General features: G+C 31.5%; 1 long non-coding RNA gene across 1 annotated transcript; it reads right to left on the bottom strand.

Moving 5' to 3' along the window:
- Window positions 1-754: 754 nt before the first annotated feature.
- Window positions 755-22,450, bottom strand: LOC124368559. The gene is made up of 3 exons (XR_006922963.1): window positions 22,246-22,450; window positions 2,220-2,316; window positions 755-1,695 (listed from the first exon to the last, which is right to left on the bottom strand). It is a non-coding gene; the product is annotated as an uncharacterized LOC124368559 (long non-coding RNA).
- Between the last annotated feature and the right edge of the window lie 3,813 nt (window positions 22,451-26,263).

Below are 26,263 nucleotides of genomic sequence, written 5' to 3'. Positions count from 1 at the left end.
AAAAAACTCTTGTGGTGTTTGAAATATAAATACCATTACTTCATTAAAAACTAGATTAAAACTGTGTAATTAACTTACAACATTTGTAAATAGAGAATTACAAATTACAGTATTTAAAAACAAATTGGCTCCCCGTAAATGTGATTTACTAATATTTATTTCCGAGAACTGCATTAAATTTCTTCAGTTTTCTTGCATGAAATATATGAAACGAAATGAAATATACCTTTATTTTTGAGGTGGAGTCAGGGCTGTTTAGCTCTCTCTTACACTCAACTTTAAAATATATCACATAGCTTATAATAAATCAATAAGAATTTTAAATTAAAAAATAACATTTGCTGTATATTGAAAAAATTCGTAAATCTAAACTAAACAATTACAAAATTCAGAATTTCCTTGGGTGAAATTGAAACCATTTTTAAAGTAATACATTTCTTTGTGTAATTCATACTGCAAACTACGAAAATGTAAAATAAATACATGTTTGAATGATCTAATCAATGAACTTTTACTAAAGAGTCTAATTTTGCGATACACAATTGAGATAATAAAATAATTGTGTATAATATTTATTTACTCATTAGCTTTCTATTTGAGGTTTTGTTATTAATAAGCACACCGATTAAATACATAAATCTTCACAACTTGTTTATAGTTTGTTTTCAACCTATGTGCTGTAAATAACGTTTAATCACTCGTGGCTGTTTTAGGATTGAACTTGAAAATCTGTTCAATAAAGCAATGCAATAAGTAGTGGTGACAATTTTTTAATATTAATTGTTTATTATTTTGTATTTATACATTTGAAGTTTCGTGTCAGTGAAGCAGACAGCTGTTTCTGTAATGGCAATCTAGCGTACAAACGTGGCCTAACTTATCTACCGTCTTCCCTAAGCTAAGCATTTATCGCTGAGATGATTTGTTCACCAACAAGTGTTAGGCCTATACCCTTTTTGATGTGTTTGGCCGTTCAGTATATGATTATACCGTATGAAATAAATCCAGTTGAACGACCCTTCTAAAACACGTGATACCTATAAAAGGAGCATGCAAGAAGCATAAGACACGCATATAAGTTACAAATACCACTTTCTTGTGCTGTATTGTGGGAACACTCTTTGTCTTTACAACCACATTTGGTTTTATTTTGGTTCTCATTTTTCACTATATTTGTTTCTCCCTTTGGAGTTGACTTTATTTTACGAGTTGTTAGAGTTTCTGGATTGTGTATAGAAACGTCTGTTATTGTCACTGAAGGTTTTCTTGGGCCTTTCATCTTTTCTGTGCCGTGCGTATTTTTGAGAGTGGCTTCACTTTCAGATTCCCTATGCTCAGTTTTTTTATTCTTGTTTGAAATGTTAGGAGAAGTTCTCTCAGATTCCATCAATTTATCTTCATTTTCTCTGGATTTCAGAATGTCTTTCCACCAGTTCTCACTGTCAAGAAGAACATTGTGCATAGAACTTGTATTCCATGTCCCGATTTCGACCTCAATTGGTTGTGGTGGCAAACAGTTACCTTCGTAACGAAGAACAAATGAAAGAAATATCAGTGCTGCCAGGTGAAAGAAGCCAGTCCTTGCCATGGTGACAAAAATCCTTCCTTTAATGTAGATAATCAATCTTCTTGCTCACAGACAGAAAGTTTAATGCTTCAGTCCACAACAGGTTTAAGATTCTCGGTGAACGGAACCTGACGACAAAAATAAGTCATTGAAGAGTTATATTTTCAACATAGTAAACATACCAACTAACAGATGTTTCTTAAAAAATTTAAATCGATTTGTAAGAACAAATAGGTTTTAATCGTAAAAGGTATTTAATACATAATTTGAATTGTACTCGAAATATGTCATATTGCTATTTTAGCTAGAATAGAATTAGATTATTTTTGAGTTTGACAACTAATGTTTATACAAAACATCAGTAAACATGTTGATATTAAGCTGAATTTAATACACGAGTACTACAAGCCTTTATGTTCTTTCGAGGTACAAGGAAGGCTATTAACATAACTACTATATGTGAAGAAGGACGCGCGTATGTTTAAGGGCACAATTCACGTCGATGGTCACAGTTCCTTTCCTAATAAGATAAACGTTGCGCAAACTCCAACAATTTATTTTCAAAGTATTTAGTTTCTTAACACTATCCTACGGTATAGGTGTTTATCTGTTAGGTGCATCCACTTGTGAAATTAATCGCAAGTTTACTTACGCTGAAACTGATGTACAGGTGAGGCTGTGCGGATCTGAGTTTCTCTTCTTTAATTCCTTCCAAACTTGCTCCACGATAGCAACGCGGTACTGATATCCTAAAAATATTGCAATACAGATTATATACTTCGTATTAATTATATATTACAATGTAAAGTAATATCTAATGGAATAGATGTAGTTACAACACAAATAGCCATATGTATAGTGCAGAAAAATCTCATATAGCAACTAGTAAAATAATTTTAGTTTAAATTTGAATTTCGAGACTATTTTATGGATCTATTTTACTATAAGCAGACGACGCCTTTGCTTTTTGTCCAAGCAAAAAATTAGATATAATTCCAATACCTTCAAAAAATCTTCGTATTCCCGCAAACATTAAATGAGATATGAGACTATTTTTTTGTTTGTTATTTACATTTCAAATAGCAATGTATTATAACCCTAATACTAATAGTTTTCTTCATCAGTATATTATATGGAGAAACGTTTGACAAGTGTAGGCACTTTAATTTAATTTCTACTTATTGTCAACAAACATATTTCAAAATAAAAAATCAATAAGTCAAAATGTGTAACTTTAGCTAAGCGTAAGTGCCGTAGATTTTTGACCAGAAATGGGATATCGCAATAAACCAACATAATCAATATTATCCACTTGTAAAATATACGCGTTGGTTGTAATCTGGTTTTAATAGTGTAATCACATACTGAATGGGCCTTCCCTAATACGAAAATCTTAAGAAAGTATTTAATTTTAAAATGTAGAATTTTAATATATTCCGCTAACATTTTCTAATTATTAGGAAACATTTTACCATTCTGTGTGAACACCAAATACAAATTTAAATCATGTTTACTCCCCAATTTCTTCTTATGCTTCTGAACGGATACGCATATAAGAATAATAAATATTAAACTGTGTAAAAAGTTTTTGTTTCAATTAAAAAATATATATATGCTGTCTTATATAAATAATAAATTTCAAGCAGATCATGTCACACCGATAGTTTTCATTTGGTAGAAAATTATTATTATTTATGCATTATCAAATGTGTAGATGAGTGTTATAACTGATGGATCATGTTTTTATATAATGGACTGTTCACTTAATTAATAAATATTTAAAATATTTACAACTCGCAGAATTAAAATAATATACTTAAATTAATTTCGACAATTTATACCTCCTCACAGTAGCTACTACGGCTCAGTCAGGAATCCATTTCTCTTAACCACTATGAACGGACCGGTCTCCCTCGTCTTGTCACGACACTAGTACGACCTTTGCTCAGAGACGTATACTTGGCCGTACTGTCCTACTCCCAGCTCAATTTATGGCACTGGACCATAATATAAAGACTATGAAATGGTGGAAATCTTGAGTAGGTGCTTTTGTTTTAAATGAACAATTTTTTATGATGCCTGCCAAAATACTATTTTTGTTTCTTATTTGTACTTTTGTGTTATAACACGAAAGGTACACAGTTGTAACGTATCTTTTTAAACATAAATACATGTTCGTGCAATGTGCTTTTTAAAGTTCCGTTATTTTTTTATATTTTACAATTAAAGTTTACGTATTGTAATAATTATAAATTACCAAATGTGCTACAATGAACTGTATATGCAGGAAATACACGTCACATATTTGAACTAATACCTGACCACATACTGCCATTTGTGTGTAAAATGAATTTTTTAATTATTATTTTACATCCTAAAACTTGTTTATTGTTTATACTGCAAATACTTGGGTTCACAGGGTTTTATTACAACTGAAAGTACTCAATTTTTATTTAAAATAATGTTATATCTATATAAAAAAACCGTAAAAATTACTATCCCTTCGTCTACAAATGTCTACATAATCTACCTACGCATTAAGATGATACAGTGTACATTTATTTGGAATCACTTTGCGTTACTTTGGTGAATGTCATTTTATATACCTTGTTTCAAAATAGAAAAATTAAACTACATAGTATTTGATCATACCATTAGGGTTATGAGGCATTTGAAGCAGAATCTAGTGGAGTCTTATAATCAGGATTAAAGAAAAGCGGTCGAAGATAAGGATATTTATTTCTACAGTATGTACATGTTATAACTGGATGGATTGGCAATTTTGTTAGAAGAAAATAGTTTTCCTAAAATCTGCTACTAAAACACGTAATTTTGTTTAATTATATTCCATACAAATTATTTTTATGTTTTTTATGCCATAAATAAAAAAAACATATCAATGCAATGAAAAAAAATATTTTAAAAATAAACTGTAAAATCATGTACATGCCATAGACATCCATATGTTTATCTTCAGAGGTTTTTATTTCCCATGGTTACAAAATAGCTTAAGTGTCTTATAAATTCCTAAAATTCCTCGTAGAGAAACTTGAAAAATATAATATTCCAATGTTTAAGACTATTTAACAATTTTAAGAATTAATATTCTCAACAACCCCGTATGATAAATTCAGTGAATCTATGATCTTTAGGATCAAAAACAGGTGGTGGCATAATCTGATGACAATGACGCAATATCCCAAGGCCTACATACATAAAAGTGATTAGTAGTTGCTGGAATTAATTAGTTTACTTGCTTAGAGTCAGCAGTAATACAAATCATGCTGAATTTAGTATCATAGGAGTAATAGTATTAAGCGTACTACCCTAGGAAAAGGCCCAATTCTAATTACGCTATTAAGATCTTCCAATACCTAGAGAAGGTTGTAAAGAAGACTAAAAGTAACGTGAATCAAGGAGCCTTTAGAAAACGATCCTTCCAGTTTCTACAGCCACTTTTTGTTGCGTGAAACTGTTAAGTTCAGACCGCTTCAATCGGAATAAATAGAACAAGTTCAACCATTTAATATATATCTATAGTGCGAAAACTGAGAGCAAATGCATTGTAAAACAACAAAACTTAATTTTCACTAAGATTAATAAAGGAGTTTTCTCTACGAAGGAAATTATTTGATCATTAGCCAAACTAAGCACGCCTTTTATATAAACAGTATCAGAGAACATAGGACGCATAAATATCTTTTTTACATATCCATAAAAAGATTCAGAAAACTCGTCTATTTATTTTTTAGGTTTCTTACCATATTTAGATTGTTTCTAATTCAATAACAATTTATACTTTTTAATACCAATATTTAAGATTTTATAAAGCAAATTTAAGTAAGGGGTGTTAACCATTATTTACCATTAGGTAGAAAAACCACTTCTTAGGAACGACACACACACACACACACACACACTTCTTAATCTCTTAAGATTAAGTTACTCACAAATACTATAACTAAGCAACTCTTACAGTAATTAAGCAACGTCTCAGCTCATTCTTGAAGTCTACAGAGGTAAACGAGAATATTGACAATGTGCAATGGTATAGCATTATTTATCTATTCTAGAAATTCCTTGTCAATGTCCGTTCGTCAATCTTGGCATCAAATCTTCAATCAACGACTTTGATTCTCACACTTTATTGTCTAGGAGCATAGCAACATATAAATACTTTAAGATGTAAATGCCAACCAGAACAGATATGACGAAACGAGTTAATGGTGAGAACATATGTTTACTTAACCCTCTTTATTTTAGATTTGATTACCCTACACCAGCCTCTATACAGAAAGGATGATCGGAATTTTACGAGTGCTTTAATAAACATCAGTAGAGAAGAAGACTACCGAACAACAGTGCAAAGAATTTAAGAGACCTATAAATGACACATATGTACAATGATATCAATCCTCAATACAGTATAGCACACCCTTTCCCTGCACCGGCCCATAGGACGTACATGACTTCCTTTCTTACATTTAAGGTGATGCAATCATTTTGGGCTAACTAAATTAAAAAAGGGATATGTCTCAAGCGCCTGAAGAATGTGAAATATTGTAGTTGATATGTGAAATATTTAAGCGGTGTAAGAACATTAAAGGCCATACATGAGTTTTCAACGTTGTATCGATAACAAAAATATACAGACTACAAGATTGAAAAGTCTACTACGGTAAAAAGGTGTCTATTCTGGCCGTATACATTCAAACGGTCTACTGTATTAACAGTGCCAAAGTTGAATTGTACAAAAATTAGCCAGACTCAATTTAATCTTTTACTCAAACCAAATGTCTAGCATATCGTTCTGACATTATTTGTAAGATGTTAACATTTAATAAACCCATTAAAGTAAAAGGAAACTCCTAAGAATTGTATTTGTTGTGATAAATGCTATATGTCTGCAACATTCCCATATGCTATGGATTATTTATGAGGAGTGAACCTTCGAGATTAGGCTCAATTGATCAATAAACGTCTGTATATAAAAACTTATGTAGTAAATCACAATTATTAAATACATTTTAATAGTATAGAACATGTAGTTAAGTTCCCAAAGATGTGAAATCGTCTAAAACAGTATGATACTCCTATTCAAACGTTTTCGGGTGAGTCTTCAAACTCCCACTTATCTCTAAGTAATTCCATACTTCCCAACCCCCTCGTGGAACCCCAAATACTTTTTGATCTTGAACAGCTCTTTATTCCTTAACATCAATTTATATTTTGGAATTGCATGTTCCATAACCACCCTCCCCTTGGAAGTGTTTGCAAATTTACAAGAGACAAAACATTTTAGAACACATGAATTTGAAACAGCATTAAGAAGTTCTATTCTATTCCTATTATTAGCTTTCAACCTCTCTCTGTGTTTATAGTCATGACGCAAAAATACATTACTCAAATTGCATCAATTTTCATTACACGATAGAGCTGAAATTTTGTATATATACTCAAAATATGTTATCTTTATGCAGAAAAGATGCATGCAGGTAAGTAGGTACCTGTAAGTTTGTCTGAGTGTTAGCAAATATTTTTACAACATTGTAATGGGTAACCGTAAGGGAAACAAATAAATATCAGAATAAATGATTTTTAAGCAAACTAACAACAATTATGTGACATTTTAACATCTAACATTTTTATTCATAGAGTAAAAAGAAAATAATACAGTATAAAGCCTATGTTAAAAATCGGTTCAAGATTTGATATTAGTGCACTATTACATTGTAGTAACCCCCTAGCTCATTGGAACTTGTATTATTTGAAAACTTCTATGAAAACACTTTGGTGAACAAATATGTGAATGTATCACGTGCCAAGATATCTCGAGAAAGATTTCCTCTGACTTTAAACTTTACATGAAACGTTCTACATATATAGCCTAAAAATGATTTCTATGGTGGTGATGTTCGACCATGGAATTTTGCTGAGCGTCATTGAGGCTTATCACTTAGTGGGTTGATATAATTCCTATTTGTCCTCCGGGGGGATATAACTATTTCTTTTCTGCATGATTTCTAAGGAGATGCTCTAGATATGATATGAAGGCCGATATCATCATCTTATTATACCTAGTAATAAAGTGATAAAGAACAAGTAAAAATTCCATTGAGAAATGTACTTGTTATCTCACTTCATTTATTGGATGTCTGTATGGTTGTGTCTTTCTTTGAACATTTTACAGCTTTGAAGTGGTTTAAGGCATAATATTCTGCAATTTGGTATTATTCAATTCTTACTATTAGCTTGCAAACTATAAATCTATCTATATGTATATCGTCATGACGCAAATTAAATTGGTTGGATAAAACTACTTTTCATTATTAGACCGACCTTAAATTTTGCGTTTAATCTCAAACTCCGAGAAATTTAAATGATTACTCAATCAATTACAGCAACTGCGTACTGTTATCGTTGTTTGTAATTGAGTGTGTGTGTGTGCGCGAGTGTGAATTTTCTTTAATTATTTTAGAATATATATTAATTATAATTAATAAAATAATAAAATAAAATAAAATAATATAAAATAAAATAAATATTCTATAGTAATTATTATAGAATATTTATTTTAGTAGAATACAAAGTAAGAGTTAAAAAAATATATGACTTATTATAAGGATTATGTTCATTTAATATTCGACTCTCCGAGCTTACTGAGAACCCTATACGGCCGACCTTTTTATAACTAAAATGACAGTGGGCGCAATCTGGCATCTCCGCCATGGGTCTTCGAGTATAATTGTTGTTCATCTCCTCTCACATGATTATTGTTTGATCAGAAGGTACCGAGTACAGTTTCCAGTAGGATACTAAAATAGGAACAGAATTAATGTTGACGAGACGTTCGCCAAGTCCACCTGTTAAGTGTGTTATGTGTTTCTCACTTAAATAAGATAGGATCTTTATCTTATCTAGGAGATAGATCAGCTGTTTCAATAGGAAGAGATTCATGTTTGGACCAGACACATGTTGTGTTTGACATGTGTTGTTGACATCAGCGGGTCAACAAGCTCAAGGCTTCACGCTAACCATATCAAACCCAACAAATCTTATCATCGCAGACATAACAATCGGCTAAAGCGGACCATAAAATGCAGTGGGCCATAAGCCTCTTTTCACCAGTATTAGGTCTTATGTATGTTTTGTGTCTACTAGTGAAGACTTCTGAGAGTTATCATCACGTACCTCCAACATACTCGGTGGACAGGCTCTAGACGCTGATCCAAGCGAATACCGGAGCAGATACTCACACAAAGCCTGAGTCTGTTTATGCACCGGCCCCGCCGTGATGTCGACCGGACCATGGACCGCTCGCCCTTGGCTTGTTCATCGAATACTAAAACTGGGTTAGGTTCTTGTCACGGCAGTATTGAGCTCATATTTGAAAACAGCTGTAATATGCAAACTATCATTGTGAATTGATATGAATCACCATCAAAGATATGTTCACTAAAACATCACAGCTACTTTCAACGATTGGCTGTTTTAATAATATCTAAATTCAATTTCAATTCACTATAATAGAGACCAAACTATTTCAAGTTTAACTACTTAAATCCTACTTGTAATCTACTTGAACTACTCGAATCCTCTCTACTTTTTCCAAGCAGCCGACCGTTTTCAACAAACAGCTGATGATATTTAATTTCAAGAAAAAGGGCATTTTAACTAGTTTTTACTTACAATACTTAGAAAATTATGCAAATTCATAAAATAATTAACTTCACCATGTGAATTGTAATATAAATGATTTTCTTTCAGTGTGTTAATTACCATGGTAAAGACACACACTAGATATATATCTGGTTTGCGAAGCTATCAATTAATTTGTTTGTTGTGCTCTTCGAATAAATAAAAGATCGTTTGTTTTAACATAAAACTAATTACTTTAAACGGACAGCTATTGTGTTGAAAAGAAAGATTCTTATATTTTAGTGATAAGTCTTTATAAGTATGGTACATGTCCAAAGTTTCAACTTCATAGCTTTAACGGTCACTTGAGAAAAAATATAGTAGAAAAACCCAACGGACAGATAGTGATTAAATTGAGCATTTGATGATACGGATTGAATGGAAATTGATTCTGATTTTACTCAATAGTTCCCGAAGAGTGCCACCATATTTTTTTAGACTTTGATACAATATGGTAGTTTAAATTACGTAAAGCACACGGTGTTTTCTTTTATTGAGTTAAGCACAGACAATAGTCTTCAATGGTAGGTAGTAGGAATAGGTTCTATAAATGAACCTTACGTGTTGTATAAACATTTCAATCGATATTTTTACATATTTTAATTTAAAACTAGAGCTAATGCCAAAACATCATCATTGTTCTAATCGAATCATATAATTTTTATTTTTTCATTTATATTTATGTTTTTATTAATAGACTACAGTTTTGAGTAGATTCTTAAAACTCAAATTCTTAATTTTTAAATCATTATTGCAAAATCCTGATTGCAATAATGCAAAATCATTATTGCAAACGTCCCTTAAGTATATTTATATTGATCACTTAAATTAGTGCTAATCACAAAGTGTGTTAAGTATATGAAACATCTTAATATTCTGTACGTAATATTTTGACTACGTATTCAAAGTGCTCTATTTCCAAATGAATTAATTCCTAAAAAGTGTAACCCATTCAGAACAGTGGTGATTCATGCTTCAGTATTGATCATATTCCATCAGCTGCCATTTTTTATTGAAAGAAACTTATGAAGTGCGATTTGCGATATTACGTTCTTATTATAAACACGTATAAAATTATATTTCCAGGGCGTATATATATATATATATATATATATCATATTTACCAGGGCTTGTATACAAGATTTCCATGAAAATCCTCTCGGGCATTAATTGAGCTGTAAGCTGTAAAACATACTTATACTTAGCAGTTCTACTTAAACTACTGAGCGAATAGAAAGAGATGGACTCTGATGACACCGCTTATGATAGAGAAAGATGAGGATGATGACGATCACAGCTTCCTTTGAAACTGTATTGAGCTGGGTAGTGATGAGTTCATTCAAATGTTTTTCTAAAACTTTTACGAAGTAATGGATTAATAAATGAAGTTCTCTTTAGTTCTTATTTGGTAGTTCGGTTAAATTTTGTTATCTGCTCTTAAAACATTATGTACGCGTTAGATGCTTTATCCCTTGAACTAGAGATTCAACCCAAGAATAATAGTTTTTATCGATGTTTGAACAAGATTATATCTAGTTTCCGAGCCGTTATCTTACCGAATGTAGTTTATCGGGCTAAATGTAATGACACCGGCATAGTAGCCCGAACCGATCGTGACGATCAAACAAAGTTCCTCAAGATATTCTATAAGTAACCGATCACCAAAATTCTAGAGAGTCTAATCGCAAATAATAAACTCACCTAAATTTTACGTAGTCATTTATTTTATAGCCTTCATCATGCATTAAAGCATGTTGCGGTATAGCCTCACGAGTTTAGATCTTATAACGAAGACTTCAGGCTTTTTGTCGAAGAACGTGTCAATCTGACAGCCACTTCATCGGTAACGAGTTTACACACGTGAATACAAAACAATAGGATAAATAAAACAACTGAAAAAAAATCTAAAATATATTGCCCTACTATATTACACTGGTAAGAATAAGAACAAAGCTAACAATCAAGGCAGCAGCTGGAAAAAGTGCCTTTTATTGTTTTTTATTCTTGAGTATGACAATTTTAAGGATGAAGCCACCTGACGGATTATTACATTACATTTAACGTTGAAACACGAGTAGCTACGCCACGAAATTGTGTAATATGATCAAGCAATTAATGACTAGGTATAAGCTAGATGAGGTGATAATGTCTGATCATATCCTCTGGCATCTTGTCCCGTCTTCATCTTGTATTTTACTTTGGTTCGCCAACTGTTGCAAAGAGTGAGAGACCAATAAGAGGGATCGGAAAATACGTATTATGGAGGGGAATTAGAAGCAGGTGTTTTTCGTCCCAGCAATAAGATCGTCTAGATAATTTGTACAGTGAAGCATGTTTCTGTGAGTTTTAAACATCTAGAACCTCGACGTAGTTTGTGTAGGTATAAATCATTTGGGTGTTGCAAATTTAAGATTAGGATTCCCTTTCTCATCCAATTTGTAATTTTATTGAGGTTTTCTTCGATAATCAAAATTGATGTAAATATATATGAAATTTGTGAGACGTTATTCATAGTTTTAATAACACCAGATAATATGATTAAATGTAAATGATCTGAGAAAAACCTGCAAGGCTAAATTTCTTGTTGTAACTGAAAAGTAACAAGTTTTTTGAAAAGCTGTTTAATTTTCTTTTTCGTTTGCAACTGGTATCATTTGATAGACTAATTTTAAATAATATAAAAGTAAAAATTCTTGAAAATTATACTGATAAACGTAAACATCTGAAACTTTTTAGTGTATTGTATAGTGGAAATCCATATACTTTCTATGACTGGAATAGCCACTTGAATCTAGAGAAAGTATTTATTATACTTTAATATAAGTGATGTTTTTAATTTAAAAGCGAACTGTAAGGAATTTTTTTAGTTGGGTTAATCTTGACTTTATTAGTTTAAAATTGTAATAACATTGATTTTTTCGTTTTGAAACTTTAGTTTACGTTTGAATTAAAGAAAAACTTTTTACTTTTTACGATCCTTGCCATGAGAAATGCCTTTTAGAAATATTTTTGGGTATGTAATCTTTGATTGAATTACGTAAAAAGAAATAAAATTAAAATATAGTTTTGAATTGCGATTTGTACCTCGCATCTGGCATGAATTATTTATATTTTTTAACCTTTTTTTAAAGCAGAGTTAAAAACATTTCTTCTTTTACTATATGTCTCCATTATTAATCAACTGCAGTAGTTACTGAGTTATCTGCTAGAATAACACATACTATAACTAATCCAGAAAAAACCTATCCTTATCAAAGGAAACTTTAGTATCCTACTAGTCTTTGACCACCTCCACATAAAGAATTGCCAATTTCCATGGGAAGATAAAAGGCTGCTGGGACAGTCGACGGGGGAACAAGGTTGCAGGATCCACTGGGGCAGAACTTCACACTTTCAACAATTCCAGTCCACGCGTGAGATAGCAGCGGCGGACATCGCAGTGACAAGGGCTTCCCAGGGATAAAAGGACCACGTCAATCCTATGATTGACACGGAAAAAGACAACTATAAGCTAGCACAATATTTAAAATTGTTATGTCTTAATGTATGGGGTGTTAAGAGTAAGGTTAGTAACCGTTCTCCTCTTACGTTAATTAGTTTTATCTTAAAAATACTTATTAAAGAAGTTCTATAATTTTACCCTATATTGTGAGTTTAATGTTAGGTTCGTAAATTTTCGTAGAGCGATAGAAGACATACGAATAAACAAAATATCCATCCACATTGTAAAGCCATTTTGTTACGAATAAAACGAACGTGGTTAAAATAAGACGAAAATGATTACCAGAAAGTTTATACCTATTACCTTTATATCTCAGTTTTAATTCATGGGATATGGATTTCAGAGTCTAAATGTTTACACAACAGATAGTTCTGATCAAATTCTGACGCGCATAGGGTCAGAAAATATAATTCCAGATCAGGTAATTTTGAGTAATTATCTTTAACTATAACATGGCAAGGAAATCAAAAGACAGTAATAAATGCAAGAGGTGGAAAGATTTTATAATTTTGTCACAACTTTGGCAAAATTGTTTTGAACCGCTGAACTGAAGGAGACAATGAGGAAGAGTTTATTTATTTGTCACCAACAGGAACTTCGGTAATTGACTTCGCAATAGTACCTATGAGCTGTTTAGAAGTAACACCCACTTTTAAAGTGGTAATCCATCCCATGACTGATAGATTCCGAGGGTGGGTCAGGGTGGAGAGAACCGATGTACAGCTGACACCATTATTACCTAAGCTAATTGGACAACGAGGGAGAGTGAGCAATGTCGACCTCAAATTGCTGATCTCGTTAGTTCGCAATTAATCAATCAATCAATCGATGTTTTATTGTGAAGACATGATATAGCACATGTATAGGAAAAGTCAAGTCAAGTTCAGAGCTAAAATATGGTACATTCTTACCACATCAGGATCACACTCAAACATACAATTCAAACATACAGTTCTTTATTGATATCTGATAATAATCAAAAAAATATTGCAGATTTTACAGAATGTGTAAAGGATGTGGCCCATTCGGTCTATAGTACATGTAAAGCACAAAAACTAGTACAAGAGCAAAGGATCCTTAGCTGTACCTTTAAAAAAATGTTGAATCCTCCATTTGTATCCTATATTTGTAGTATTGAATGTTTTTCCAAAATCACGTGTGTAAAATGAATCTTTGGATAGCAATTGTTTTTGGAAGAAATGAAAAAGAATATTGGCCAGGACAAAAAAGACAAATCGCTTCGTTATGGCCGAATGCCGTACGAATTTCATAAACATGGATAAGATTACTGTATTTTCACATCGCTAGAATAATTTACTAAATAGAAAGAGGAACAGACACCGGAAATTTTTAAGAGACCCATAATATTTTCACTGCATAATAAATGGAACATAAGTTCAAAAAGTATAGAAGTCAACCTTTCATTAACTGTGTTGCTAAACTGTCCACAATTTTGTTGTATGATCAGTTATTTAGAAAAAAGAACAGCAGTGTTTTAACGAATTTCAACTTGGTTTAGGAAGGGGTTCTCAACAATTGATAAATGATTTAATCTAACGCGTGTGGTACCGCAAAGAATTTCTAAAACAGAGGAAAAATTATATTGTTTCTATCTGCAATATTTAATAGAATAAATGTAAAACTTTTGCTTTACAAACTGTCATGCACAGATATGTCAAGATAAGTTTTAATATATTGAAGAGCTATTACTGCAAAACAACTGCAGGTGTTTCGTTTAATAATAAAGTAACCAACAATTTCGAGGCAAATATCGGTTTAAGATAAGGCTGTATTTTGAGCATCTTTTATTTTCGTTATTTTTTAGTTATCTATCCGAAGCACTGGAGGGGAGTTATAGTTTTGGAAACTCTGCGGATAGTTTCCGATCTATGACTGGTAGCCTTAAGAAATACCGTTCAACCTAGAATTCGAAAATAACCACCACAAATCTAAAATGTTACTTTTAAGAAAATTGTGGGAAATTAACTAGAAGGTAGAGATAGTTTTATAACAATAAAAAAATTAGTAATTAATATATAAAAGTATGTAGGTGTAAGTTTAAAGATAAAATTATAGTAGAAATCACACGCAGGAAAAAAGCAAAGGCAGCTAAACTGGTAATAAATGAAATGTGAAATAATCATTTTGACCTCAACAAAATTCTGTTAAGCATTACAATATTTTGTATTTAAGCTTCAATTAGATCACTAATGAGTTACGGTGGTCAAGTTTGGGGCATTTTAGTGAGCAATTATATCGAAAGAGTTTTATAATGATTTATATTAAGAATATTTAGTTACCAAACAACACGAGTCCAAACTATTTGTACTTTGAAACAAGCATAGAAAATGATACATGAAGAGTGTTGGACTAATGATGATTTCAACATATTTTATCACAATTATTTATTGAGAGGAATATTTATTTGTGTAAAGAATGGATAGAGTTAGATCGGTGGCACGATATACAATAAATTATAATTGGAAAGTGATTGTGACGTAGATGCAATAGAATGGACTCATAATCAGTTGATATCAGTTATCAAGGTATCAAAGACAGAAGGAAAGGAGGGATGGTTACCGAGGGTCAGAGCTGTTCGGCTTGTATGTTTCATCGGACCTCGAACATGGCCATACTTCATATTTATGAAAAAAAAAAAAACGATATATTCACAATCCATTGGGTTTTAAAGGCACGTGCTGAGTTAATTAATGTAAAATTTAAGCCATGTATGTATGGACAGAATATTTTATATTCTAGAATATTCTATGCAACCTTCAGGAACATGAGGACACCTTGTCTTGTGTTGTCTAATACTAACTCCCATTAGGAATAAATTCTGTTCAAAGAACACTTATCATAGAGTCTAATTTCTATCATATATAAAAGCGAAAAGTATTGGGCGTGTGGGCTAGATAGATTATTGATAGATGCGTGGATGTATAAATTAGCGTTAACAAGAGAATGTACGTATTTATTAAAATCTACTCGTATTACTGTTATCTGTGGATGGCAACCAACCCAGCTGAAAGGTATTAAATGTAGTTCTTAGCTACTTTCCTCTATATGTTCTAATTTTTAGTAATCCTATTGTAATCTGGCTGTTCGTACTTGTAGTGCAGACTACTTTAAATACACGTGTGCTTGCGAAGAAAAAATAAAGTAAAATTTTTTAAAACCGAGAAAAAATATAAAAATATTCAATTTGATACAAATTTAGACATATCGTGTCGATTATTTAATACAACAATACTAAAACATTGATTGCAATCAAAAGATTATAATCGTATATTGATCTAAAATTAAATAATTAACTTACTATACATATATTCCTTTTGTCTTGTCAGGGGAATGGCCCTCAAGGAGTCAGGAGGAAATCTGAAGGTCTTTATTAGTGGAATAAATTGCCGCAAATCCGACCTCAAGAAGTTAACTCTTTAAAAAATACGCTAGTTTAAAGTTTTAAACATTTAAAATGTAGGTTCTGTTCTAGATGGTTTAATATTAATGTCTTGTCTTGAGTTGTGAAAGTTTAGCGTAGTAAATTGAATACTGGACTTAATAAATGGTTTTTAAGGTAATTAGTGAGTAAGGAGTTCGGCAATAAAATTAAACGTAAACATAGCTCAAGATATACATCATTGTATAGGGCTGTGTATCAGTGATGAATGATAAAGGGAAAACCTGTTATCAGTTTTTATTATAGACATTTCTTCTTTTCAGGTTGGACTTTGAACTTTATTTGATGTACATCTTACATTACACTTTAAAACGATAAATATCTTGAGCTGTGCTTACGTGAAATTTATTTGACGAACTCTTTGTAGACCATCCTTCATTGCTACCAAGTTTTATTATTTTTTCCGTAATCGTTCGGGAGTTATTAAGCCAGTGCGGAACTTTTTTACACCCTTTATAATGTATAAAGGCAGTTCTTGGCTTCCGGAAGTCACAGCGATTTAAGATATCGAAAGCTATTATTTTATATGCACATTTGGTATCAATCGAATGTTTTATAGACTAGATGTGCCTTTTGTTGATATGAAATAACTTTAATGATTTGTCTTGCGGCTTCTAATATTATGAGAGTATGAATGTTTCGTTAAAAACAGCTGATTACTAAAATACATGCTCCAGCAGTTAGTCTCAATCCACTAACCATTTTAATATGTGCTGATCGCTTAGAAAACACGCACACACATTTATATATTAAACAAAATTACGTAGTAAATCTCGCAATACTTATTACGATAGTAAGTTCATTTGACGAGTTTAAATAACTTACGTACGAATATATTTCAACAAGTTAAAGGTGTAGAGTTGACTTAAAAATTCCAATTAAAATTTCCATTAAGACATATTTTACACAGTTTTCAAGAATTATATTTTTTATGTAACTGAAGATATAAGCATCTATGAACAATGTTTCAAACAAATTACTTATCTTCTAAAGATAAAAACAACAGTTTATAAGGAATAAATTGTAAATAAACTAAATATTTTGAATTTTAATATATATTTGATTCATTATGAGTATTATTTATAGTTGCTTAGTTTTAAGAATGTATAGTAACTTTTGTGACTAAAGGCCCTGTGAAAATGATTCATATTTTGTCTCAGGCTTCTTCAATATATAATAGATTTTGTATCACAGTATAATATGTCAGTTAAAAAGGATATGCCTATGACAACCCTGTTATTCGGCGGAAAATCTCCTGAAAAGCCGCTGCAAAATGCTGTATATAATATAATTATTGCTTTCTTTCGTAATTATTGTTTGGTCATCCGTAATTTAATCCTCTATTTTCTCCCAAAAACTAGTATTAAAAGTTGGATTTAATAAACATAATCGGTGCTCTGCTGAGACTCCTTCAAGATAATTCAGTCTTAGCTACTTAACTGATTTTATAAACTGAGCAATTTTTATCGCATAATTGTAATAAACATATTCACGTTACGTTCAAATAAAACAGTCTATTTACAACTAGGGAAGTATTGTTCGAGAACAAATCCCTTAGATCTGTCTAATAAGGTATGTAGAAATGTTGGTGTATCAATGTTTAAATCGCTATTACTTATTAGTTCTGTTCAAAGAAAAGTAAATGGATGGTTGTTACAATTTGGTATTTTAGAAGTTGAGACTACAATCTCCGATGGCTACAGGGCTACGGACTGATAGGATCCAGCTGATCTCGCACAAAACTGAGGTTCTGTTCATCTCCTCTTGGGCTGGCACATTTGATAATACATTTTCTCACCTTATCAATATTAAATTATTTATTACCATCGAACTTGTGTTGAATCTTTCCCAACCTATATATTAATAACTAATTAAATCCACTCTAATTAAGATCTAAAATTAGTCCTGATATACTTAATACGTTTTAATTATTTTAAATTTAATTCAGCTATGGCGGGCGATATACTGAGCCTGCGCACTGGACGAATGACCATTTGATTTGTTTCCAGTTTTGGTATGTATCACTTAGTTTTAAGTCTATTATTCTTTAGTCCGGTCAATTTAGCCCAAAAGTAGGGGTAACCTTGCATTAACTTCCTGAAATCTGAAAATGTGCATATATGTTGGGGACACCATTGCTATGAAATTGTGAAAAGTACCCATCGATCCCATGTCTGCAAAACTTTTTATTCAAGGTAATATTTCACAAAAATAGGTTTTTTGAATTTTTCAGTGAAACAGTTAGTTTTATAAAAAAATATGTCAAACAAAAATAATAGGTCATGCAATTGTCTAAAAAAATGCTCCCTATGCTTTTTTCATAATAACACTAACCATTTTTTAGAAAAAACAATTACAAAACTTCCTTACGCTGTATTGTCCATAATAAGCACGACTAAGCTGCTTATGATATAATTGGGCGTGTAATATAAGTAAAACTATAAGTCTGCGTGACTAATACATTCATATTGACCGATACTTCTGAGAATATGATATTAAAAAAACCAAGTCCTAATTTTAAGGGACCGTGTGCCCTTTGAGCAACATCTGCCTGCCATTCCATTGTTCGTGTGGCCGTTCTGTCTACCTGCTTTTCTGAGGTCGCACCTTAATCACCGTTAGTCTTGAAAATTCCTTCTTAGTAAAAAGACGTAGTTATTTCAAATATTCTCTGCTAAAGTTTGTGCTGTACTCACTATTTGTTGAAAATATGTCGCAATAATATTTTAGTTGCACTAAACTTTTATCTTCAAGTGAATGTGTTATTGTTGATCGCGGCATGAAGACGTTACTTAACGCGAGTATTTAAGGGGGGAATAAATTTACTGATTACGTGAAGAATGTAAATTCAATGACAAATCATTTGTAGAGTCGCAAACAATACAACCAAAATAGTACAATTGCAGTAGCAAAACGGCAACATGAAGAGGAATCAGCTAGTACCTCTCAAAAAGTCCTCCTCGTACTAGAACACATGTAAGTGAGTCATATTTTTCTTTTAAAAATTGTGGTTTATTTTGCAGCGACGAGTTGAATGAGGAATACAAAAAGAAGCAAACAGAGAAATCTCGTAGTAAAATTTGTAACGTTAGAACTCTTTCATTTAAAGACTCAGTTATGAAAGCTTAATCTCGTTCTGATGACACCGCAACACGATTTAGTTGCTGCTGAAGCTAAGTACCATAATGATTGCGTTGTATCATTTTTAAAGCCGACCACTGGAGGTCAAGTGGGTCGTCCTCAAGATGAAGCATTGAATCTTGCCATAGGGGAAATATTTTCATATATTAAAAGTACTGATGACTACCAGTTTACTTTAGAAGAATTAAAAAATATTTGTAAAAACGTATGTGTTGATAACAGAACAATTAAATTACGACTGAAGTTAAATTATGGTAATAGAGTCATTATTACTCAGATACTAGGACAATTAAAATTGTATGTTTTCTTGTTAATTATCATGATATGACCAATCAAGCTTGGAGTGAATAAAACCTAAAGGCAAAGAAGAGCGATTGAAGGTCCTATCAAAGGACCTTCAATGATATAATTTGCTATATATGCTTCCTTGGCAACAAATGAACGGACATCTTCTTGATTCTAACCTAAATAACACCCACAAAGGCCTTAGATTATCGTATGACAAAGAAGAATATTACGATTTAATTTTTCTAGATCTGACAATAAGAGGATAAGTGGAATTTGAAATAATAAAAACCCGACTCCTGTCCCTAACGTATTCAAATCTATGTACCGAATTTCATTTCTTTAGCTTAACTAGTTTTAGAGATAATATTTTTTTAATAAAAAATAAAAATGGCGGCTAATGGCTGAACGAGACGTTTATGGGCCTATGCTTATACAACACTTTTGTTTAAAATTATGAGTACTATCAGCCACATAAGTTTGTAACGCTTTTTTTTGAACACCCTGTATATATATTTCTAATCAAATACGATTAATACCTTACATTTAATTTTGGAAAACAGGAGCTTTTGTGATATATGCAATCAAAACCAAATTTATAACAAGAAACTACATATTCAGAACAGTTAACTAATAACAAACCAAACCTTCTCCCATATTAAGAACAATCATTAAATTTTATAATTCTTCCCCAAAAATCATTAAAAAAACTATATCTAAAAAGATAAAAGTGCTAACCCAAATAACTTATTAAGTGATAAATTGCATTTCAAAGCCACCATGTCATTTCATATGATGCTCAAACTTGACTAACGCTCTAACACATTTATTAATCACAATGAATATACGTGTGGGCTTGATTGGCTGATCATTTCACGACCTCAAGTAAAAAGGCAGTCAAAGGCAATCATGTACACTTTTATGCCGGTATTTGAAATTATGTGTGTTTCATCTACATATGACCAATATTTAAGCATATCATGTAGTTTTGTCATAGCCCCTTTGAAATAACAATAAAACCAAGTTACAGCCGAAAAATGCTATAAGGAGCTAAATCAACTGGTGTATAAATCAATTGTAAATTATTCAATCGAGAGCCAAAACATTATTCATATTATTATAAACATATTATCCTTTCCGACTTTGATATATTCACATAGAGCATAAACGTACTCCTCCTCTAATCAGTTATGATTAAACTATAACAATATTTACAAAAAATGTCATGAAGTTAAACGTTGGACTTTGGGTCTATGGTAGTTATAGCGCAGGTTCAAATCTTGTCTGCGACCGTTGCATTGTTTGTCAGAACCATCGACCTTGCACTGCATAAACTCTTCCCCTTAGTTATCTTATTTTGTTAGATAAGATGCTCGCACAGCCCAGTGACCTGTGAAGACGGACAGAATAAGGCTTCAAATGGGAACGGCCACTCGTTACAAAAAAGTCTTCATATAAAGTTTGTTTAGAATGAATGGCCCATTATGTGATGATTCCTTAAGGTAAAGTGGAGAGCTGTACAAAGAACAAAAAGTTCCATTTATGGCCTATATCAATGTTCTAAATTATTTTAATGAAGCAGTTAGCAAAATTACTTACCGGGATATTTTGAAAGTCTTGTATTAGTAAGCACTATTTAAAATCAAACATTTTACAAATAAAATGTTTAACAAAAGTTCGTATAATTCTTCTTACCCAAAATTGAAAAAACATTAATTTTTTATATGTAATAATTTTAAATAATATTTATACTGTATTGTAGTAAAATTGTCTTGTAATAATAGAACATGTGAAGCTTTCCAAGTAATTCTAATATAGAAGTATATTATACTGGTTAGTAAACAGCTGTGATAAACATACGTACAAAATCTAACAATTTTGATAATGTTTGGTTAAACAGGATAATAGTATTATAGCCTGTTTAAAGCCTTTATAGGCTAAACGTTTTTTTATAAAACGTTTTATTTTTTTACCTGCTCTAGAACTTATAAGGTATTGGTAAGCTTATAATTTTGTTTATATATATCCTACACTTAGTAATGTATTAAATGCAATTTTAAAGTATAAACTATTTACTATCGTAAAAAAAAACCTGTTTGTGTTTTTTGGTGTTGACCGTAAAATAAAAATCCCAACTGCATGAACATAACAGAATAAAATAGAAAATAATCTTTTATTAAAGTGAAATAAGGGCCACATGGTACTATCTTAACTTAACCTAAAACACGACAAAAAGTCTATAAGGCGTATGCATGTGTGTGTGAGAGAGTGGTCCTGTATGTTTAACAGCGAATGTGAACAAAGAATATAAATTGTAACCATGTCGCAAAGTAAAGACTAACTAACTATAAAATGTTTAAAGTATATAAAAAAAGGAACATATTCCTAGGTTTTCCATTTAACAGGAAATTCGTGCATGTCATTATAACAAGAATAGGTTACGTTGAGAATAAGATCGAAATTGTAAATATTAGTCATATTCCTAATTTATTAATATTGCTTTGTTATCACAATGCTATTGATAACGAATTAATGTGATTTGAATATTAAGATGTAATATGTCATTGTAGTATAGATACTGGGTTCACTTACAGTGCAAAACAGTTGGTTGTAATGTAATGTAATGTCTTTCACAAATATTAACACTTTTCATAGAGACACGCAAAGTTTGCAAGAAACAACAACCACCCCACGTAGTTGCACTCACTTCGCGCAATCACTTGTCTGACATTGTGCTAACAGACCGCGAGTCAAGACTTTCAGACAGTTATCTTTTCAGGACGACGTAGCTCGACTGGTGCAGTACCCCGCATCAGAAGCAATGTGGTGGGGAGCGGTGATGGGACTTGGAGGGGGCTAAAGGTTGTTTTCCAAGCCTCTTGCAATGCTCAATATGAAACCATAAGATTGATTTATTATCCATTATGAGTGGAGTATCAACTTGCAGATAAAGAGTTTCTAATTATCTGTCATATATGTTTTTTACATTGTAAACCAATAATTGCACAGATGTGATTAAATCGAAACCGTAGTCACTGATGTGACAGCTAAAAAAGTGACCAACCTTGATGGTCCTTGGGGAAACGCTTTATTTATATCACAAATTTAAGAAACGCAAAATGTCCTTTTATCATATTAATGATTAAACTTATATGTTTGCTTGAGATTATTTCCCTGTGCAAATAAAGCAAGCTGCATGTGGGGAGGAATTCATATTTATTACAAATATTTGTTTTCTTAAATTATTAATATAGGATTTTCTAGCTTGTTCTGGAACTTACCTCTACCATTTACTTATACGATTTTCTAAAACATAATTATAATAATATTAGCGGCTTTTGTGGTAGTGAATATTATTGTTGCTGTATATTATTATTGGTAATGACCTATTATGTATTTATAATATTTATTAATATACTGTCAGTATGAACAATAACCAGAAGTGGCCCGATATAAGATCCACACCACATAAGATGTTACATATCTTCAAATCAAAACTTCTTTACACTCCTAGAAAACTTGTAGATTTTATTGAGGCGCAACAAACTGTATTTTGTAATCCAAATATAAAGTTATATAACAATAATTCAGCCAGTTTAAGTGCAAGTTAATTAAAATAAATATACTAGTCCCATTGGTGTTCAAAAACTCTTTCAGTGAATAAAAACATTCTACTAATAAAAAGGTCTTTCATTTAGTTTCGAAAAAAATGTTCACTGGCACAGTTCCTGCTACAGGTAGGTTATTAAATATTTTCTTGTTTATTGAAAAACTGAAATTTATTTCATTGGTTTTCCGGAACTACAACGCTTGATTTATGATGGGCAGATTAGTTATGGTATCTTAGCTGAAAATATTCAACATTTCTTAGAATACACACTGATATAAAATTTAAAAAATGAGAAATGGTACTGTTTATAGTTTCTTGCGGAAAAAACCCCCCACACTCCCCCTTAAATTATAAATCTGGCGATCAGGCCTCTTCTGCATCACAAAAACTATGTTTATTGAACTAAGTGTTCCAGGACCAAAAAAGATAAGGCCATATGAAATTAGACATTAGCCTTATAAAACCAGCTTAAGGGAGTCAATATTTAAAATTTCAGATAGATATTGCAAAGAAAACAAATATTTACTGATGTTAGTAGGGATGTCAATGTGATTAGACTAATTAAGGGGAGAATCTATATCGAGGCCTAGGAAAAAAGGGAGTCATTTTCAAGAACCAAAAAACATTAATTACGTTTATAATTTAAAATTGAGTCACTTGTGAACGAAAATGGACAACATAAAAATGCTTAGTATTGAGATCGAGACAGTTCGTTGGGTCAAACTCACCACTTAATATTTCTTAAACTGAACGTTAAAAAATTATGAAGAAATATAATAGTTTGAATTACAGATGCAGGCAAATATATATATATATATATATATATATATATATATATATATATATATATATATTAAGATCATTGAAATATAAAATGAACAACAAAGGACCGAGAATATATCCTTGGAATACACCTTTCGTTATTGGAAAGAATTCGGACTTTTTTACATCCTACCAGCACATGCTGAAAACGAAGTGTGAGATCTGATATGAACCACTGCTGTGCGCGTCTCACATACTAGCAATTTCAAATTCAGGAAAAAGAACTGCACTATTAACATTATCAGAAGTTGTACTATTATCGCAAAAAATCCCATCTGCACATTGAACAGTTTCGGTTTCTATAATGTTTAGTTGACTCATGAGATTTTGAATTGGTTGTGGCATATCCTCCGGTTCAGTTAAAGTGTAGTACCTCACGTTGGTTACAGGATGTGTCGTGGGCCGGTTACTATACCGTGGGTCGAAGTCACAGCGTAGGTTTAATTAGGGTTGGTGTCTTGGTTCATGATCTTAATTATTGTCATTCAATGTAGGTGGGAACAACTGTTGTGTTTCACTGTAAAACAATCTCAGGGTCCAAATCCTTGTGTAAATCAAAACTCACTGTGTTGAATTTTGATGATAAAGGTGATTGATTGATTAATTGTATGTTTGTTTACAAGTGTTCACAGTACATTCTGGATTGTCACTGATTTAATACACACTTAAATTGTATCTAAACGGTATTTTAATTTACGTCTTTGTCTTTACACTGAAAATGTTCAATTCGTCTCATACTTGCCCATATTGATTAATTTATTTAAAAGGTTTAAATTTTGCGAGTCTATTAATGTTTTATGGCTATAACTTACATTAACACTTACCAATTTTCTCGACAGATGCGATATATGTATATTAAGTAAAAGAAACTCACTTTGTTATTTAGATTTATTTGCACACCATTTCTAACTTAAATTCACTGATTTTGTTTTGTTTTTTTTTATGTCAATTTATGTAATAAACGCTATATCCCATCGCTCTGAAATAAATTTTTCCTTTAAACTAGCAAATTGTCCACGTCACTGTCAGGAGCATCTATCCTTTGTCCGCTTCGCTTGAGGTTTCTCGCCAGAAAGAAGAGAATACCAGATTGCGGCGTAGTGTCTAGGACAATACCCCTCTCCACTCTCGTTCAAATCAGCGTCTTCACGCTTTAATTTAATCTAATTCGTTGTTAATAAATACGGAACTCCATTACGTCCACTATAATTTATCAGTTTGAGTCTTCTTATGTACCCTAATTATTTATCTATCAATTTTTATTTAAATTTTCTGAGGTAATTTGCCCCTTCAACACTGAATTCGTCTAAACCCCCCAAATTAGTTTGTTTGCCTCATTATATTTAGTACTTTTAATAAAAATGAATTTTACTTGTGTTGACCCAATTTAGTTTTTTGAATTTGTACCCGTGTAAAGTTAATTTATTTTTCTAGTATTATGTAAATAAAGCACAAGACATGTTTTTTCACTTCACCGTTTGCCAATTCCCAGATTATTTGAATATCGTAATTTGATGTTTCACATAACCCCCAAATATAAATTGATCACATATTTATTTTTCTCCTCCATGGTATTAAATTTTCAATTTCTTGTTCAATTAAAGTTAATTCTTAATAAATTTATGAATAAGAGTATTTATATAAAAAAGAAAGCAAAATGTCAAAACAAAGCAAAATGTTTGCAATCACATAATACACAATTACATTGAATATAGAAATAAACTTTAACACAACACAAGAATAATACTAAACGTTTTTAATTAGATTAAACTAAATACATATTGTTTTGTAACTAAACAACTTTATCCAATTTCAGGTTTGCCAATTCCCTGAGAATGTTTGAATATCGTAATTTGGTCTGTAACAATATCGGTGGCTGTCAAGATTGTCCAGATATCTTGAATTAAATTTTCGTACAGACAGTATTTGGGTAAAATCGCAATTTAGTCATTCAAGTATAATAAAGTCGTACTAAAACGTATGCACAATGTGAAGTTTTATACAATGGGTATTAGACGGCCTGCACTATTAGTATTGTATTACTAACGAATTGAGACAGAATCTTTGCTTTGACTGTAACCTCACGTTTTCGATCCCAACTAATTCAGTGATATTAGTTTTCATCTTTATGGCATGTAACCACAAAATGAGGGTTTTTTGGGAAGACAAGTGTCAGTT

Source organism: Homalodisca vitripennis, chromosome X (genome assembly GCF_021130785.1).
Source record: "Homalodisca vitripennis isolate AUS2020 chromosome X, UT_GWSS_2.1, whole genome shotgun sequence".
Lineage (NCBI taxonomy): Eukaryota > Metazoa > Arthropoda > Insecta > Hemiptera > Cicadellidae > Homalodisca > Homalodisca vitripennis.
This window is presented reverse-complemented; position numbering and strand designations above follow the sequence as displayed.